The sequence below is a fragment of the Pogona vitticeps genome, chromosome 6, assembly GCF_051106095.1.
Source record: "Pogona vitticeps strain Pit_001003342236 chromosome 6, PviZW2.1, whole genome shotgun sequence".
In the NCBI taxonomy this organism is placed as follows: domain Eukaryota; kingdom Metazoa; phylum Chordata; class Lepidosauria; order Squamata; family Agamidae; genus Pogona; species Pogona vitticeps.
In genome coordinates, this window is record NC_135788.1 from 65,322,633 (window position 1) to 65,338,652 (window position 16,020).

The 16,020-nt window shown below is 38.8% G+C and overlaps 1 protein-coding gene across 2 annotated transcripts in view; it reads left to right on the plus strand.

Moving 5' to 3' along the window:
• VPS41 (VPS41 subunit of HOPS complex) overlaps positions 1-16,020 on the plus strand; it is a 158,584-nt gene that overhangs the window by 13,400 nt on the left and 129,164 nt on the right. The gene's annotated exons all lie outside the window — the stretch shown is intronic.

Genomic DNA, 16,020 nt, shown 5'->3' on the forward strand with positions numbered 1-16,020 from the left:
CAGTTACATTAAATGCCAGTCCTTTGTTAATACAGAAGGAAAATATGCTCTTCTCTCATCCCCCACCCTCCGCTTCTCTGGGCCATTTCAGATCTGGAAGCTAGGTATTTACAGAGAAATGATGCTTTTATTGGAAGTGATTTTTAGGTTTTGATTTCAATTAGGAAGCTGTGTTGCTAGTGAAATTAGAAAATGAATGATATTTTAAAATAAAGACAGAAATATATCTTGTCACAAGTTGAAATCTGGGTGCTGTCATTTATTGTTTGAGTTAATGAGAATGAAATTGACATAGGTAGTCCTTCTATATTTACAGATTTTCTTTCTACAAAGGTAGCTCATATGTGGTGGTGCTTCAAAGCAGACTTAGATATGTTTCCATTGTGTCTCTTTTGCAAAATAATATTGAAGGATATGACTGTTTACATTGTTTGTGTTCATCTGTTGAATCTAGAAATATCTGAAGATAGCAGAAAAATGTGTAAAATGGCTTTAGGATCTTGATCAGTATATTTTTTATGCAAGAGGGTCATTTAGAGCAGTGGTCCCCAACCGTGGGCCTCCAGATGTTCTTGGACTTCAGTTCCCAGAAGTCCTGGCCAGCAGAGCTGGTGGTGAAGGCTTCTGGGAGTTGTAGTCCAAAAACATCTGGAGGCCCAAGGTTGGGGACCACTGATTTAGAGAGTTGTGCTAAAATGGATTGCCTGAAGACCTCCTTTTCCTAGCCTATCTTTCTTGACTTGTCAGCTGAGATGACAGACTACATCCTGTCCCACTGTCTGTCCAGTTTTGTCCTTTAGATTTTGAAAATCTGATTTTAAAACAGGGATGAGAGCAAGAAAGGACTCCTCTGAAGGCCATTTCTGAATTTTGGGGGGGAGGGCAGGGTCACAGCTTTGTGTCAGAACACTGGATTGCAGGTAGAAAATTATGGAAATTATGAAACTCTACATAGGACTGGAAAATATAACTTCAGTAGGGCCCCCATATTTACGGGATCAGTATTCATGGTTTCACTTATCCATGATCTGAAAATATTAAAATATTAAAAACTAAAAATCCAGAAAAATTATTTTCACATGTATTACTAGAACTTGTCACTAGAGGGAAACAAAGACCATACTATGAATACTTGTTAGTGAAGAATACATAGCATGGTCTCTGGTGATGCCTAGTGGCCAATTCTGGTAACTGATATTATCCACAGCTTTCAATATCTACAGGGTTCTTGGAACCAATTCCCAGCAGATATGAGTTGTTTTACTGTATGTAGAAACCTAGAGTTGCGTCAGAGTATAAAGCACTGGTCTAGACTGTATACCCTTTCTGTACAATCTACAGTTTTATATATTCCTCTTTATGCTTCAAGATTCTCTTGTTTTAGCATCCACAAGTATGGTTTTTTAAATTCATTTTCATATTCCTGGGAATGTGTAAATATGAACAAACTTGCATACTGCCATTTGACTTTCACATTTAGACTTAATAGATTAGTGATAGGACAAGATCTGAAAAACCACACAGCTAGTTATGCATAATTGTGGGAGATGGTGTGGGTGAAGGTGAGATTGTGCTTAATGAACAGTGCCCCTCAAGCCATATGGCAAGCCCTTTGAAAAGTTTGTAGAAGAAGTTGGGTTTTCTTTGTTGAATTGAACTTTGCTGAATTGAAAAGCTGTTTGAGACTTCCGGCTTGACGCTGCGATGAGACAGCAGCAGAAGGACAGAGCTACATCCCCTGGGCTGAATTCCAACCTGGTTGGGTCACCCCATGGGGTTAAAACCACCCCAAAGGGGTGGTGAAATGGGGGAGAAGCATGCAGATCACAGGGGGACAGCAGTTACCCACACTTCTTCAAGGAAACTCCCCAATCAACCAGCGGGTGGAAACAAGCGGCTGAATTAGCTTGCTTGCAAGTCGTTGGCCGCTGGCAAAAGAAAAAGTGATAAATCAGCCAATTTATATCTCACCCAGTCACTACCACTGGGTGAGATATAAAATCTTAACTAGACTGCTCTATGACTATCCCTGGACGGAATCATCCCTTTAACAGAAAAAAGCACCTCTTAGCCTCACCACTAAATTGAGCTGCAGTAGATCTAGAGATGGAGAAAGAGATGCAAAGAGATGCAAAGAAAATAAATTGGACATTAACTAAACACTTAATTATACTTCAAGGAAGTAAGTTTGGTAATACTTTGGCATTAAACTTGAGGAATTTTCCTCTTAAAATTATTTTAGCCAAACAACGCTGAGAGTGAAACTGTTATGGCTGTCTACAGGGTTGGCAAAAAGCCCAGAACATGACCTTGAATACTCAAACTTGAAACTCTGTTTTGACTTTCCTTTTTTTTCTGAGAACTGACTGAAACATAGACAATTAACTTTGGAAAGTCTAATATAAACATTGTGTGAATGGGGCTGTCGCTCCATAAGACACACCTTTCCATAAGACACACCAATTTTTTAGGAGAAGAAAACAGGAAAAAATGTGCGTCTTATGGTGCGAAAAATATGGTATGTCAAAGACTGGATTTAAATTAATCCTAAAGATTATCAATTTACTAAAGTGGATTTATTGAAGCAGTTATTGATGGAGCTGGACTGACTGCTCTAAGCTACTGGACGTCTTTTACTTGAAATACAAGTACTTGTCATCTTGGGACATAATGCTACAACAAGGGAAATTTTGGGATGAAACAAAATCTACCCTTCAAGCAATCTTAGAAATACTGAGATCGCATAACAAAGAGGTGAAATAATTCAAGGAGCAACTAAAGAAAGACTGTATTCAACAGGAGACAGGGAATAATGATCAAGGAAATGTAAAGGTGGAGGACGATGTACGCCAATCAAAAGAAGGGCTGGAGGAAACCAGAGGGAAAAAATTTAGGATTTAATTCTAACCCTAGAGCCGAGGAGAATTTTAACCGTGTTAAGGAAAGATAAGGGGAGAAAATCAGCAAAATTAATTAAAAATAGCCTGGAAGATCTATTGGAGATAGATCAAATGCATAAAGATCTATTGGAGATAGATCAAGTGTATAAAATGTTTTCAGATGACACAAGGGATGGCAGAATATTTAGGGAGATAGAAAAAAGAATTGGGAACATTCAAATAAGAGAAGGAATCACTTAGAAAAGATGAAAAGGGGGAAACTATTAAGGTGGCCTCATTGTTGAAATCATGTATATTCTTAACTTCTGGAATTGTAAAGGGGCATATCTTATACATTAAAAAGGGGAATTAAACTGAAGTAAGGGATCATTAATCAGGGTAAAGGCATAACATGGTGGTTTTTAAGGTGAATTGAGTAGACATGGTCTAGAGGGGCAGGGTAAAAATCAAATAAATAAATAAATAAATAAATAAATAAATAAATAAATAAATAAATAAATAAATAAATAAATTGAAGCTAGATTACTTAATGAATATACATTAGATATTATATTAATATAAACATGATAGAACAATTATACTGTATATATAAAATCTGTATAAAATGATTTAGATGACATTTATTATGTGTTAGGAACCTACTCAGTTATTATTGGTATAAAATACAAAGTTCGTTGTTTAAATCACCTCAAATAATATAGATTTGGAACTGGAATTACAGTGGTGCCTTGACTTACGAACTTAATCCGTATTGGAATGGGGTTCGTAAGTCAAAGCACCATTTCCCATAGAAATGCATTGAAAACCCATTAATCCATTCCGGATGAAGAAGAAAAATACCCCCCCATAAAAATCTGCAAGCCCATGGGCTTGCCCTAACTTCAAAATTTAGATGGTCAACTCTTTGAGGTAAAACCTGATCACTGATTTCATTCAATCAAGCCTGTGAAGGCAGATGACAGTATCTAGTTCTCAAAGCTTTTGTAAGAGAAACACTGAACTCTGCTTATACATAAAATAATAAAAAGGGCAATTTGAATAGATCTTAATGGTACCTTGCAAAATACTGCTGACGTTTACTCAGAAGTAAGCCCCACTTTGTACAGGAAAGCTTGATTTGAGGGAATTGTGCAAAAAATTGCAGTGGTAGAGCCATTTCAATGTCCCTGTCACGTTCCAGGTGATTAAATTAGTGCATACAAAATACTTACCTATGCATTACCGGATATATCACATAACTTCATATGTCAAGCAGACCTTTCAGTAGAGACAGTAGTAGTGCTTTCTGTCAAAACTTCTTACAATTTTACCAGATCCTTTTTTATAACTGCTCTTCAATTTACTCTCTTATTTCATAGCGTTATGTGTGATTTGGGGCATTATGAGCTTCTTCTTATCAAGTAGACAGGCTACTATTCATTCCTCTTGATATGATGAGCAAACAATAATCTAAAACGGTATTTTAATTCTCTGGAGAAACAACTGCTTTAGCTTGAGAAGTATATTCCTTGCAATCTTAAAGCACTAACATCTTTTCCTTAACTTTACCTTCTATCATTTTTGAAATTGCATGTATGATGAACATTTATTTTTTCTCTTTCCATTTCCCTTCCCCCCACCCACCAGAGATAAAGAGGAAAATGATAGAAAGTGTTATTTTTGAATAGGTTTCTGTTTCATGGAATAATCTTAGATGAAAATATCCTTTTGTTCGCTTATTGGCACTGTATGGAATCATTAAGGCTGATGCGGTCTTTTAAAGAGGGAGAAATGGCAAGGGACTGTTCATAAAATAGAGAACAAAGTTTGACTGAATGCAGTTCTTTTTGACAGATATGCATCGGGGCTGTAAAGAAGGAAAATGAGAACACAAGGCCTAAATGCAAAACATTGTCTTTAGGCATGATCAAAAAGTTGAGTATGCCTAATGGAGCTTTGACTTTTACCACTTTGAAGTGTTCTCCTTTTGCATGTATAGGTTGCTTTTGAAAAGCATCTGTGTTGCAGAGGTAGTTTGCCATGTGGTATGGAGTACTCCTGCTCAGTAAGTTTAAGGATGCAGAGGACCAGTTGTACTTCTTGGTGGCCTAAAAAGACTTCTGTGAAAATCCTGTTTATTACACTGTGTGTACAGTAGGACCCCCATATCTGCTGGGGATTGGTTCGAAGCCCTATTGTGGATTCTGAAACCTACAGATAATAGCAAACACTATATATAGATAATATGGTAAAAGGAAAAAAAAAGCAGAAAAGAATTATTTTCACATGCTTTACCAGACCTGGTCACTAGAGGGTGTCAAAGACCATGCTATGTATTCCTCACTAATAAGCGTTCATAGCATGATCTCTGGCTCTAGTGGCCAGTTCTGGTATTACATGTGAAAATTGTTTTTTTCTGGATTTTTTCCCCTTTTAATATTTATTTTTAGTATTTTCAGATTGTGGATAAGTGAAACTGTGGATACTGATCCTGTAGATACAGGGGTCCTAGTGTACCATCAAGCTGGAAATTACTTATAGTAAGCCAAGGGCTTTCAATGTAAGCGAGATATTTAAAGAGTGATTTTAACAGTTTAACGTTTTTCTGAGTCCTAGTCTGTCACTCTATAAACAACACTACAATGGGTATCGATTTTTTATATACCAACTGAATTATGACCAACTAAAAGGAACAAGTATAGTGATGTTAAATTACCAAAGTAACCACATTCACCTTGGTTTGTAGAGAGACATGTCTAATCTTTCAGGGACAAAGGAATATCTGGATCCATTCCAGTCGGGCTTCAGGCTGTGCCATGGCACGGAAACATTCAGATGGTGCAGAATGCGACGGCCAGACTTCTTACTGGGGTGAAAAGGTACCACCATATTTCCCCCACTCTGGCCGCCTTGCATTGGCTGCTCATTCATTTCCACATTGATTTCAAAGTTCTTATGATTACATATAAAGCCATAAACGGTTTAGGACCTCGATATCTGACAGAGCACCCTCTCCCACCCAGTTCTGCCAGAGTCAGTTGTTCGAGCCAGGCTGGGTGGCTTAGGAGCCTAACGCCAGCGGAGGTCTGGGAGGAAAGCACGAGGAACTGGGCCTTCTCAGCAGTGGCCCCTGGCCTTTGGAACAACTTGCCAGCGCAGATCCACCTGGCTCCCTCTCTGTGGGCGGGAAATAAATAAATAAATAAATAAATAAATAAATAAATAAATAAATAAATAAATAAATAAATAAATAAATAAATAAATAAATAAATAAATAGTTTTTTTGTCAACTCATATATTATTACTATTCAGTTTATTCCTGTTCTGTATTTTCTTTCTTAAAAGAGGTGCCTCAAGTAGTAGTATCTTCCTTCCCTGTAGAAATGATAAAACTGACATCTCCCCTCACCCAGCCCCTGCTGTTTATTTGACATGAATTACCAAGATTTCAGGGACGTGGTGGCGCTGTGGGCTAAACTGCAGAAGCCTGTGCTGCAGGGTCAGAAGACCAAGCAGTCGTAAGATCGAATCCACGCGACGGAGTGAGCTCCCGTCGCTTGTCCCAGCTACCGCCAAACTAGCGGTTCGAAAGCATGCAAATGCAAGTAGATAAATAGGGACCACTTTGGTGGGAAGGTAACAGCGTTCCGTGTCTAAGTCGCACTGGCCATGTGACCACGGAAGATTGTCTTCGGACAAACGCTGGCTCTATGGCTTGGAAATGGGGATGAGCACCGCCCCCTAGAGTCGAACACGACTGGACAAAAATTGTCAAGGGGAACCTTTAACTTTACCTTTACCAGGTTTTCAGACTTGTAGAAAACTAGGAAAGCATTTAATGAGAACAGAGAAATAATTCATCATTTTGAGCCAATGGGATAAATATTTTAAATAATATATTTGATTTTAAATGGAATCTTTTAATGCACCAGTTTAAAAAAAACATGTGCTGATATATGAAAGCAATTATATTCCACATCATGTTAGGATTGACTTCTAAACCATGTAGATTATTTTTAGGATTTTCTGGTGGCTACTGTTTTGGGGTAAATAATACACAATAATCTAATCAACTATTAATATTAACTAGAAATGCCAAATCTTCTATTTGAATGCGGCAGAATGTGTACAGTATAAAAAGTGCATACCATTCAAATAAAATGCAATTTTGAACTATATCAATAGACAGTAATTGTTGCATTATCAAAATAATAATTCAGAATGGTGAGATATTGCACACTGTAGAAATGGTTGAAACTTTGTAGTTCTTTTTTGTGGAGTTTACAGAGTTGGCTGTGTCTCTTGTAAAGAGCTGTTACTTTCTAATATTAAAGTATGTTTTCTAAAAAAATGTCCAGTCCTTCGGAGCAAATATGAAAGTTGGAAATTATTGGAGATACATGGAGCTTGTTGTGAAATGAGATCCTTCTGAAGAATAATTGAATGCGGAAATTGTTTCCTCTGTCTTTTGTCACTATTTCTTCCTATATTGTTATTATGTTGGCCATGAGTGTAAAAAACAGACACTCATTTGGAGTTAATTCTGCAGGTGCCAAAGTGCACAGGTGCAAGTGTATACACACAGGGAGACCCAAGGCATTTTGCAAGTATAATAAGGAACATCTTAAAAACCAGACTAGTGGGAGTGATGTCAATTTAGGGGGAAAAAGTTTAATCAGTCAGGCAAATGTGTAACACACTTTGTTTCTTAGGGCAGTAAAAGAATGAGTGACCTCAGAGTTCTAAGAACAACTGTCCAGAATCCTTATGCTCTTGCATAAGAGAAATTGTATAAATTGTGATGAGAGGTTGCCACTTATTAATGAGGTGTTCCTTGCATTCCTGGATCTTTTCCCAGGAACACGGTTCCATACAGCAAGTGTAGTTGCCTCAGTGATTGTTTTGCATCTTGGGTGTTAGCTGTGTAACTTAGGTGACTATTTAGATGTAACACAGGTGCTCCAACAGACCATGGTTTATTGGACAGAAAATAAGTGTTACAGTTTGAAAACCAAAATTGCAAGCCATGGTTTGCTTGTGGCTTTCATGACCAAATATAGGCAGCACTTAGACCACAATTTCACAGTTTGAAATCAGAAATTTTAAACACAGAATTGCCCTAGTCTGTGGAACGTGAACTGAGAAGGTTGCAGGATGGGGAAAAATTATTGAGTTAGTTCATATTCCAACAAATTGAGTTTTTTTAGGACCTTAAGTGTTTGAACTATACTTCTGTCCACCTATATTCTAAATGCCTACTTAACAGCTTCTTACACTGGCCTAATACAGGATGGGAAAATTGCCCTATGGGCTTCTCTTGTCCTTCCGGGGAAGGACAACATTCCCCTTGCCAGCCAGCATGGCATGGGATTGCTTGCCACTTTCAGTAGAGTTCTCACATTGGTGAGTATAATGTTTTGCATAACAATTGGTCATTTTTGTGCATTGCTGAATGCCTTTTATGCAGATACCCAAAATCAGGGTGGATTTAAAAAGTCAGTGATTTTTTAAAAATCAAAGTAATTTAAATCATGCGCAGTTCCCGTCTGTCTCAAGGCTTCCGTCATCGTTCCACTGCCTAAAAAGTTGCCTACAAACAGTCCGAATGACTACAGGCTGGTGGCACTAACTTCAATCGTAATGAAGTGCTTTGAGCAGTTAGTTCGGAAATATATTATCTCCTGCCTTCCTCATCCCTTTGATGGGCTTCAGTTTGCTTATAAAGAAAATAGATCAACCGAGGATGCGATCAATACTGTGCTTTATATGGCTTTATCCCACTTGGAAACACAAGGGAATTATGTAAGAATGCTGTTCGCGGACTTTAGCTCTGCTAACCCCACAGATTAATAGACAAACTTAAAGATCTTGATTTTCCAGATTCTATCTGTCTGTGGATTTTGGATTTTTTAACAAATTGTCCACAAAGGGTTAAACTGAATGACTACATCTCTACTGACAAGATACTCAGCACTGGCACTCCACAAGGCTGTGTCCTTAGTCCACTACTGTTCTCCATTTATTCATCGGATTGCACCAATAACCATCCCAGTAATAGGATTATCAAATTTGCAGATGATACTACACTAGTAGGACTTATCTCTGGGGATGCTGAGTCTGCGTATCGGGACGAGGTATTACAGCTATCCCGCTGGTGCAAAAAAAACCAATCTTTTATTTAACATCCAAAAAACCAAGGAATTCATAGTGGACTATAGGAAAAAAAGAGCAGACATTCAGCCACTGTATATAGATGGAGTTTGTGTGGAACAGGTGGTTGAATGTAAGTTTCTTGGGACTATCATAACAAATGACCTGACTTGGAGTGCAAACACCGCTGTGTTAATCAGGAAGGCACAACAACGGTTGTATTTTCTAAGGATTCTTAGAAAGCAACAATTGACTGAGAGTTTGTTAATCACCTTCTATCGGAGTTCGATTGAGAGCATATTATCCTACTGTCTCTGTGTATGGTTCACGAGCTGCACAGTGGCAGAGAAAAAGGCAATTCAAGGGGTGATCAAGACGGCCCAAAACATCATTGGCTGTTCACTCCCCTCTTTGGAAGAATTGTATAAGAACAGATGTAAGAGGAAGATATCTAACATACTGAAAGACTCCTCTCATCCGGGATATCAGCTCTTTAAACTATTACCATCAGGAAGGAGATTCAGGGTATTGAAAGCAAGGACAAGCAGATTCAAGAACAGTTTTTACCCAAGTGCAGTATTGAGTTTAAATGCGGGGCCATAGGTTTTTGGTGGAATTTTAATTGCTGAGAGAAAACGGGGTATCTATATTTGGATGGTGAAAGTTGTGTATATTTTAACTTTTTTTTGTAGTGTTGTCCAGTTTTACCTTGGGGAAGAGCACCTCATTTCGTTGCACCCACTTGTGAGCGCAATGACAAATACATTTCTTATGTCTTATGTCTTAATTTTAAAAAAACCCCACAATTTTTAAAATAGTCAAAAATTTAATTTTTTTTCCTTTATATCATGATTTAAATTGTGATTAAGATAAATTTGATTTGAATCAAATCCACCCTGTCCAAAATTAAGATGATTGCTGATTTATTAAAGAATTTGAAGTATATGATGGGTTGTTGATCTTTCTTAACAGTGGCGAGGGTTTTTGTGTATGTGCTTGCTTTGTTTGTGTGTGTGCATATGGTTTGGCTTTGGACCCTGACCTCAGCTTATGGTTTGTGATTTGGCTTTGGCCTTTTGGTATCGGCTCTGCATCCTCTGTTTCATTTTGTATCTTATAGTGTTGTTGTTTAGTTGTTTAGCCGTGTCCGACTCTTTGTGACCTCATGGACCAGAGCATGCCAGGCCCTCCTGTCTTCCACTAGTTAAAAATATACAAACAATTCACAAAACATGCAATGTGCTCAAACTACACAAAATGCAGCTCAAAAATGTATAGCAATCCATAAAACACACTACATGTGGACTTTGGCGCATGCTCTTATGGCGATTAGGCCAGCCTCCAGTTGAAGGGCTACATTAGGTGTACAGGGGGGGGGGTACAGTCAAAAATTCGGTTTGAACAACCTCAAGAGGATGTAGGTCAGATAAAGCAAACAATTGGCACCCATAGAGCATTTGAGCAACAACTTCAGCCTTGAATGGCTGAGGGGATATGGTGACCCCCTTTGGTGTGAAAAAATCTTGTTAATTCCGCTGCACTTTTATGAGCATTGAGTGCTGCATGCTTTATGTGGGGGGCCCAGGAACCCAAGGTGTGAAAGATTATGCCCAAATATTTGCAGCTGGAAACCTGCTCTATGGGATGACCATTGATAATCCAATTGTGCTTTACTCTTCTACTGACCACGAGAACTTTGGCCTTCTTGTAATTAATTACTAACTGCTCTTGATTACAGTAAGAAGAAAGCTCTCTCAAGAGTCTTCTCAGTCCCACACATGTTAATGAGAGAAGAACTGCGTTGTCTGCATAATGCAGCATTGATACACGACATAACTGCAGCTTGGGGGGATGAAATTCAGGATTAGATAAATCTTCAACTATGTTATTAATATAGAAGTTAAACAAGGTGGTCGCCAGTATACAACCCTTTTTGACCCCTTTGAAAACTGGGATTGGATTGGATAGAACTCCAGCTGAATTACAGAGGACTCTCAGGTAGGTATTTTCATACAGTCGTCTCATTAGCAGAAGCAGTTGTCTGTCTATGTTTGTAGACAAACTTAAGTGGTCACTTTTGTCACCTGAACTTTAATTGAGGTTAAGAGATAGGAAACATGGCTTGATATCATGCACTTCCTGCCTGCTGATCTTTTTCTTCTCATATTTTTATAGTACTTAAAATAGGCAAGGGACAACATCCCTTATAATTGAAACTAGCAGGAATCCTTAAGCTACTTCAGCTTCTGCTTAAGTAGAGAAACTGATTGATTAGCATCAATGTTGGCAATCACTTAAGGAGGGATGAAAGGATTAACTTTGGGGAAAGAGTGAGAAAATGCTTAGTGCTCTTCCATTTTTTTCACAGCAATTTAGCAGTCCTGTTGAGTAAACAAGGTAAGATTTGCAGAAGATTTTGTTAGTATGCCTGTTAGAAATGCTAACAGTAAACAAACTTTCAAGTTGTGTACAGCAACATGCTTTTTGGTCACAAGAAGAGAAAGAAGAGAATTCTATTGATTTGCTCTTAATGAACAAATAAGCCCCAGACAATTTTCTGATCTCATTAGATAATTCTATTAGCTTTCTTTGTAGAGCTTTTAGCAGGAAAAGCTCTCAGATTGCTGATAGGTTTGAGGTTCTTTTTTGTATAACTTGATTGCTCTCAAAAGTTCAGACATGTACTGTTAAAGGAAACAGTGAACAAAGTGAACAAATGGAATCTGTTTAAATTGTGTGTTGAGCCAAATTGGCAGTTAGTTATGCATTCACACATTTATATAGTTTCTTTTATTTAAAATCCCAGCTATAGACCAAATGTCAGATTTTTCTATGAGGAGTATTGAAAAATGTCCCTAAAGTTTTAATAAAGTTATAACCGCAGCCTCCCATGTACCAACAAAAGAAGGCACATGAACTCTCAACATCAGCAGAACAGTATTGCAACCACTATGTACAGTAATATAATTTTGGCTTTAATCTGCCCCCAGTTGCATACACCTAGTGAGTTGAGTAAATTATCACCCCAGTTCTCAGATGGAGGTTTTCTGTGTCACTCCCTGTCCCCCCTCTCCGTTAAGCAGAAATGTGTCCATTTTGAAAACAGGCTATAAATGGGAGAGGTAGATGTATGCACATAGGCTGTGCTTCTTTGTTCATCTAATTCAGCAGATAGATTTCTCTTCCAAGTTGACTGGAAGATGTCTGCTAATATCAAGGGTGCCAAACCTGTTGGAGCAAAAATAAGTTTCAACCAGTAATTAAACATGTGGGCCAAATGACGTGCTTTGATGGAAACTAACCCTGGCTCCAATCAAAGTGTAGCATTCAGTACTTATTCTTGCTCTATGTTGTTCCCATTTAATGTATATGTTTATTTCATTTTCTGCTAATAACCATAACCTTTGTCTTATCATAATTAATTGATAGTTGTTCTTTGGAGCAATAAGGGGACATGGTGGCGCTGTGGGTTAAACCGCAGAAGCCTCTGTGCTGCAGGGTCAGAAGACCAGCAGTTGTAAGACCGAATCAACGCGACGGAGTGAGCTCCCATCGCTTGTCCCAGCTCCTGCCAACCTAGCAGTTTGAAAGCATGTAAAAATGTGAGTAGATAAATAGGTACCACCTCGGTGGGAAGATAACGGCGCTCCATGTCTAGTCGTGCTGGCCACGTGACCACGGAAACTATCTTTGGACAAACGCTGGCTCTGCGGCTTGGAAATGGGGATGAGCACCGCACCCTAGAGTCAGACACGACTGGACAAAAATGTCTTTACCTTTACCTCTGGAGCAATACAAGGCTAGGGTTTTCAAAATTTACCATAAACCCACACATGAAGTTGACATCAAGACCGCATCATCAGTGTACAACAATATTGAGTGGACGAATACTCAGCTTGGGGGAGATGAAGGTCTGCTCTCAATAAATTATTCACTGTATCATTAATATAAGTTAAACAATGTTGGGCCTAGAATACAGCCTTGCTTTACCCCATTAAATGATGGTATCACATTAGATCAGGGGTCTCCAGACTTATCAGTGTGGGGGCCATGTCATATATGTTCCACATTTTTGAGAGCTGAAGGAACACGTGCAGTATGCATGTGCGCTCACCTGCATGCCCACACGATCTGAAGGACTGGACCTGAGCCTGTGGACCTGAGCCTGTGACGTTCTCTGGGCTAGATAAAAAGGCAAGATGGGCCAGATGTGGCCCGCGGGCCGTAGTATGGAGACCCCTGCATTAGATAACACTCCCACCTTATTACAGATAACTTTAAGACTTGTATTTTTGTGCAGTCACCTCATTAGCAAAATGATTTTTTTTAAAAAAAAAACTAGGAATATGGTAAGGAGTACAAAAAGTAGAGGGTGATATGGGGGGAAAAGAGGGGGAAGGAGAACAGAAAATGGACAGTGGTGCCTCGACTTACAAATGTCCCTACTTAATGAACATTTCGACTTACGAACAGCTTCGATCGCAACAATTTGCTTTGACTTGCGAACGGAGCTTCCACTTATGAACAGAAACAGGCAGGGAAAAAGGTGGGCAATTCAGATTTCTAGCTGTAGGTGGCGACGAGGCTGCTTTGTACTGTAGGTCTTTCACTTTCGGCAGTTAGTGTCGTTGGCTTGGGGCTGCCTCCTTTTGCTTCGGTGTGTGTGTGTGTGTGTGTCTGTGTCTGCAGGGAGGTGTGCTGCTATTTTCTCCTTTTAAAAAACTGTTCTGGGTGGGTTTTGGCTGGGGCAGGTATGGTTCTGTGCTGTGTTGTTGGTGGCTTTGCTGTTTATTTTTGGAGGGTTTTTTTCCCCTTCTTCTTAAACCTCAGCAACGGAGATGGCTTTAGTGTTTGTTTTGGGATTATTATTTTTTTCTTAAACCTCAGCAATGGAGCACCTTCCGACTGGGCTTGCTGTGTTCTTTTTATTTTTATTTTTGGTGATTTTTTTTCATTTGGCCAGAACAGATTAATCGGTTTTCAGTGCATTCTTATGGGAAATGGTGCTTCGACTTACAAACATTTCGACTTACCAACAACATTCCAATATGGATTAAGTTCGTAAATCGAGGCACCACTGTACTTTCATCCAAGCTGTTTGTTCATGTTACAATATCAAGTCGACTTTTCACCTTTCTACAATTTGATTGCCCTCCAGGTTTCAACTTACAGTTACATCTTAGTGCTTGAATAACATAGAATTAAACTATCTGGTGACTCAAGCCATTTATATAATAAATCCCATCGTTCAGTTGCCTTTTGTATTGGACAGTCTTTCAACACTTCTGATAGAATATCAATTTCTGCCGCTTCCCACATCTTCTCAATAAGTTCCTCTTGTTTTGGTATCTCCGATTTCTTCTAGTTCTTAGCATAAAGAATTCTGGCTGCAGTGACTATATATATAACTAGGTAGTTCTTTGTCTTATCCATATTATCTGGTATAATGCTCAGTAAAAACAGTTCTGGGGTTAGTGGAACATTACAAAGCAGTATTTTTTGTAACACAGTATGTACTGCTGTCCAGTACTGTTTCACTACCCTACAAGTCCACCACATATGGTAAAAGCTTTCCTCTTGTGCTTCACACTTCCAACAAATATTTGACATCTCTGTATAAATCTTTGACAATTTTCCAGTCATATACCACCTATAAAACATCTTATATATGTTGTTGAAATTTACTGATTTTGTGAGCTTTATGTTATTTTTCCATATTTGCAACCATTGATCAATATCAATATTATGTCCATATTTTGTGCAAAATGAGTTTTTTGTCAATATTTCTAGCCTCAAATTTTGCCCACAGTTTCCCCGGGGAATCAAATAAAATGCAGATTTGAAATCTATAAAGGGAGATACCCTTTAGGAGTGGAATATTTATTCGCTAGATGTTGCAAAACTAATGCCTGGTCTATAGTGGCCCAGCCTGCTCTAAATCTAGCCTGTTCCTCAGCAAGGATATTTCCTTCATGTAACCAGTCTTGAAGTTTTCCTAAGAGATGCCTCGCATAAAGCTTACTAATAATATTTGGTAGACTTACTGGATGGTAATTTATAGCCTTTTAAAAATATTGGTACTATAATAGCAAGTCCCCAATCCTTTGGAATAACCACTGAGCAGTCAATCCATATACAGTGGGGTCTTGACTTGAGAACTTAATCCCTATTGGAAGGCGGTTCTCAAGTCAAAAAGTTCTCAGGTCAAATCTGCATTTCCCATAGGAATGCACTGAAAACCATTTGATCCGTATCTGCTCTTTTCCGACCATAGAAACTAATGGGAAGCTGCTATTCCGCCTTCGACCACTAGAGGGGGGATATTTTGTTTCTTTTTTTCTTAGGTCAAGAAAGGTTCAGGGAAGGCAGGGAAAATACAGTCCAGGCAGTACCAGGCAGTCTGAAGACTGTCTCCCAATCCACTCTCTAAACGCTGGGAGGAGTGAGGAAGCAGACAGGCACCCTTTTCACTGGCCAACAGTTAACTGAAAGTTCAAATTTTGCACTTTCCCTGCCTTCCACGTGGGTTTTTTCAGTTTGTAACTCAAATCTAAGTATGTAAGTCAAGTCAATATTTTCCTGTGAGAGTGGTTCTTAAGTCAAAATGTTCTTAACTCGGGCCGTTCTTAAGTCAAGACCCCACTGTAAAGAGTGAAGCCAAAACTGGGGCCCACCAATCCATGTTATCCTGCAGTAAACCAACTGTGATATAATCAGCGCCTGGGGCTTTGCCCTTTTTCAGTTCACAAATCAACAAGCTGATTTCCTGCACGGAAACAGGAGGCCAACTTGCAGTTTTTGAATTTTGACATTGATATCTGGATGAGTAAATACCCCTGAAGTGTGATTCCACACCCGTACCAGTATACATTTCTCATTACCAGTATACAATTTTCATTAATCACCTATGTGTAAAAATATACATCAGAATTTCTGTGTAGGCCAATGCACATTTAGACTGCATCCCTGTACTCATTTACCTCAGAGCACA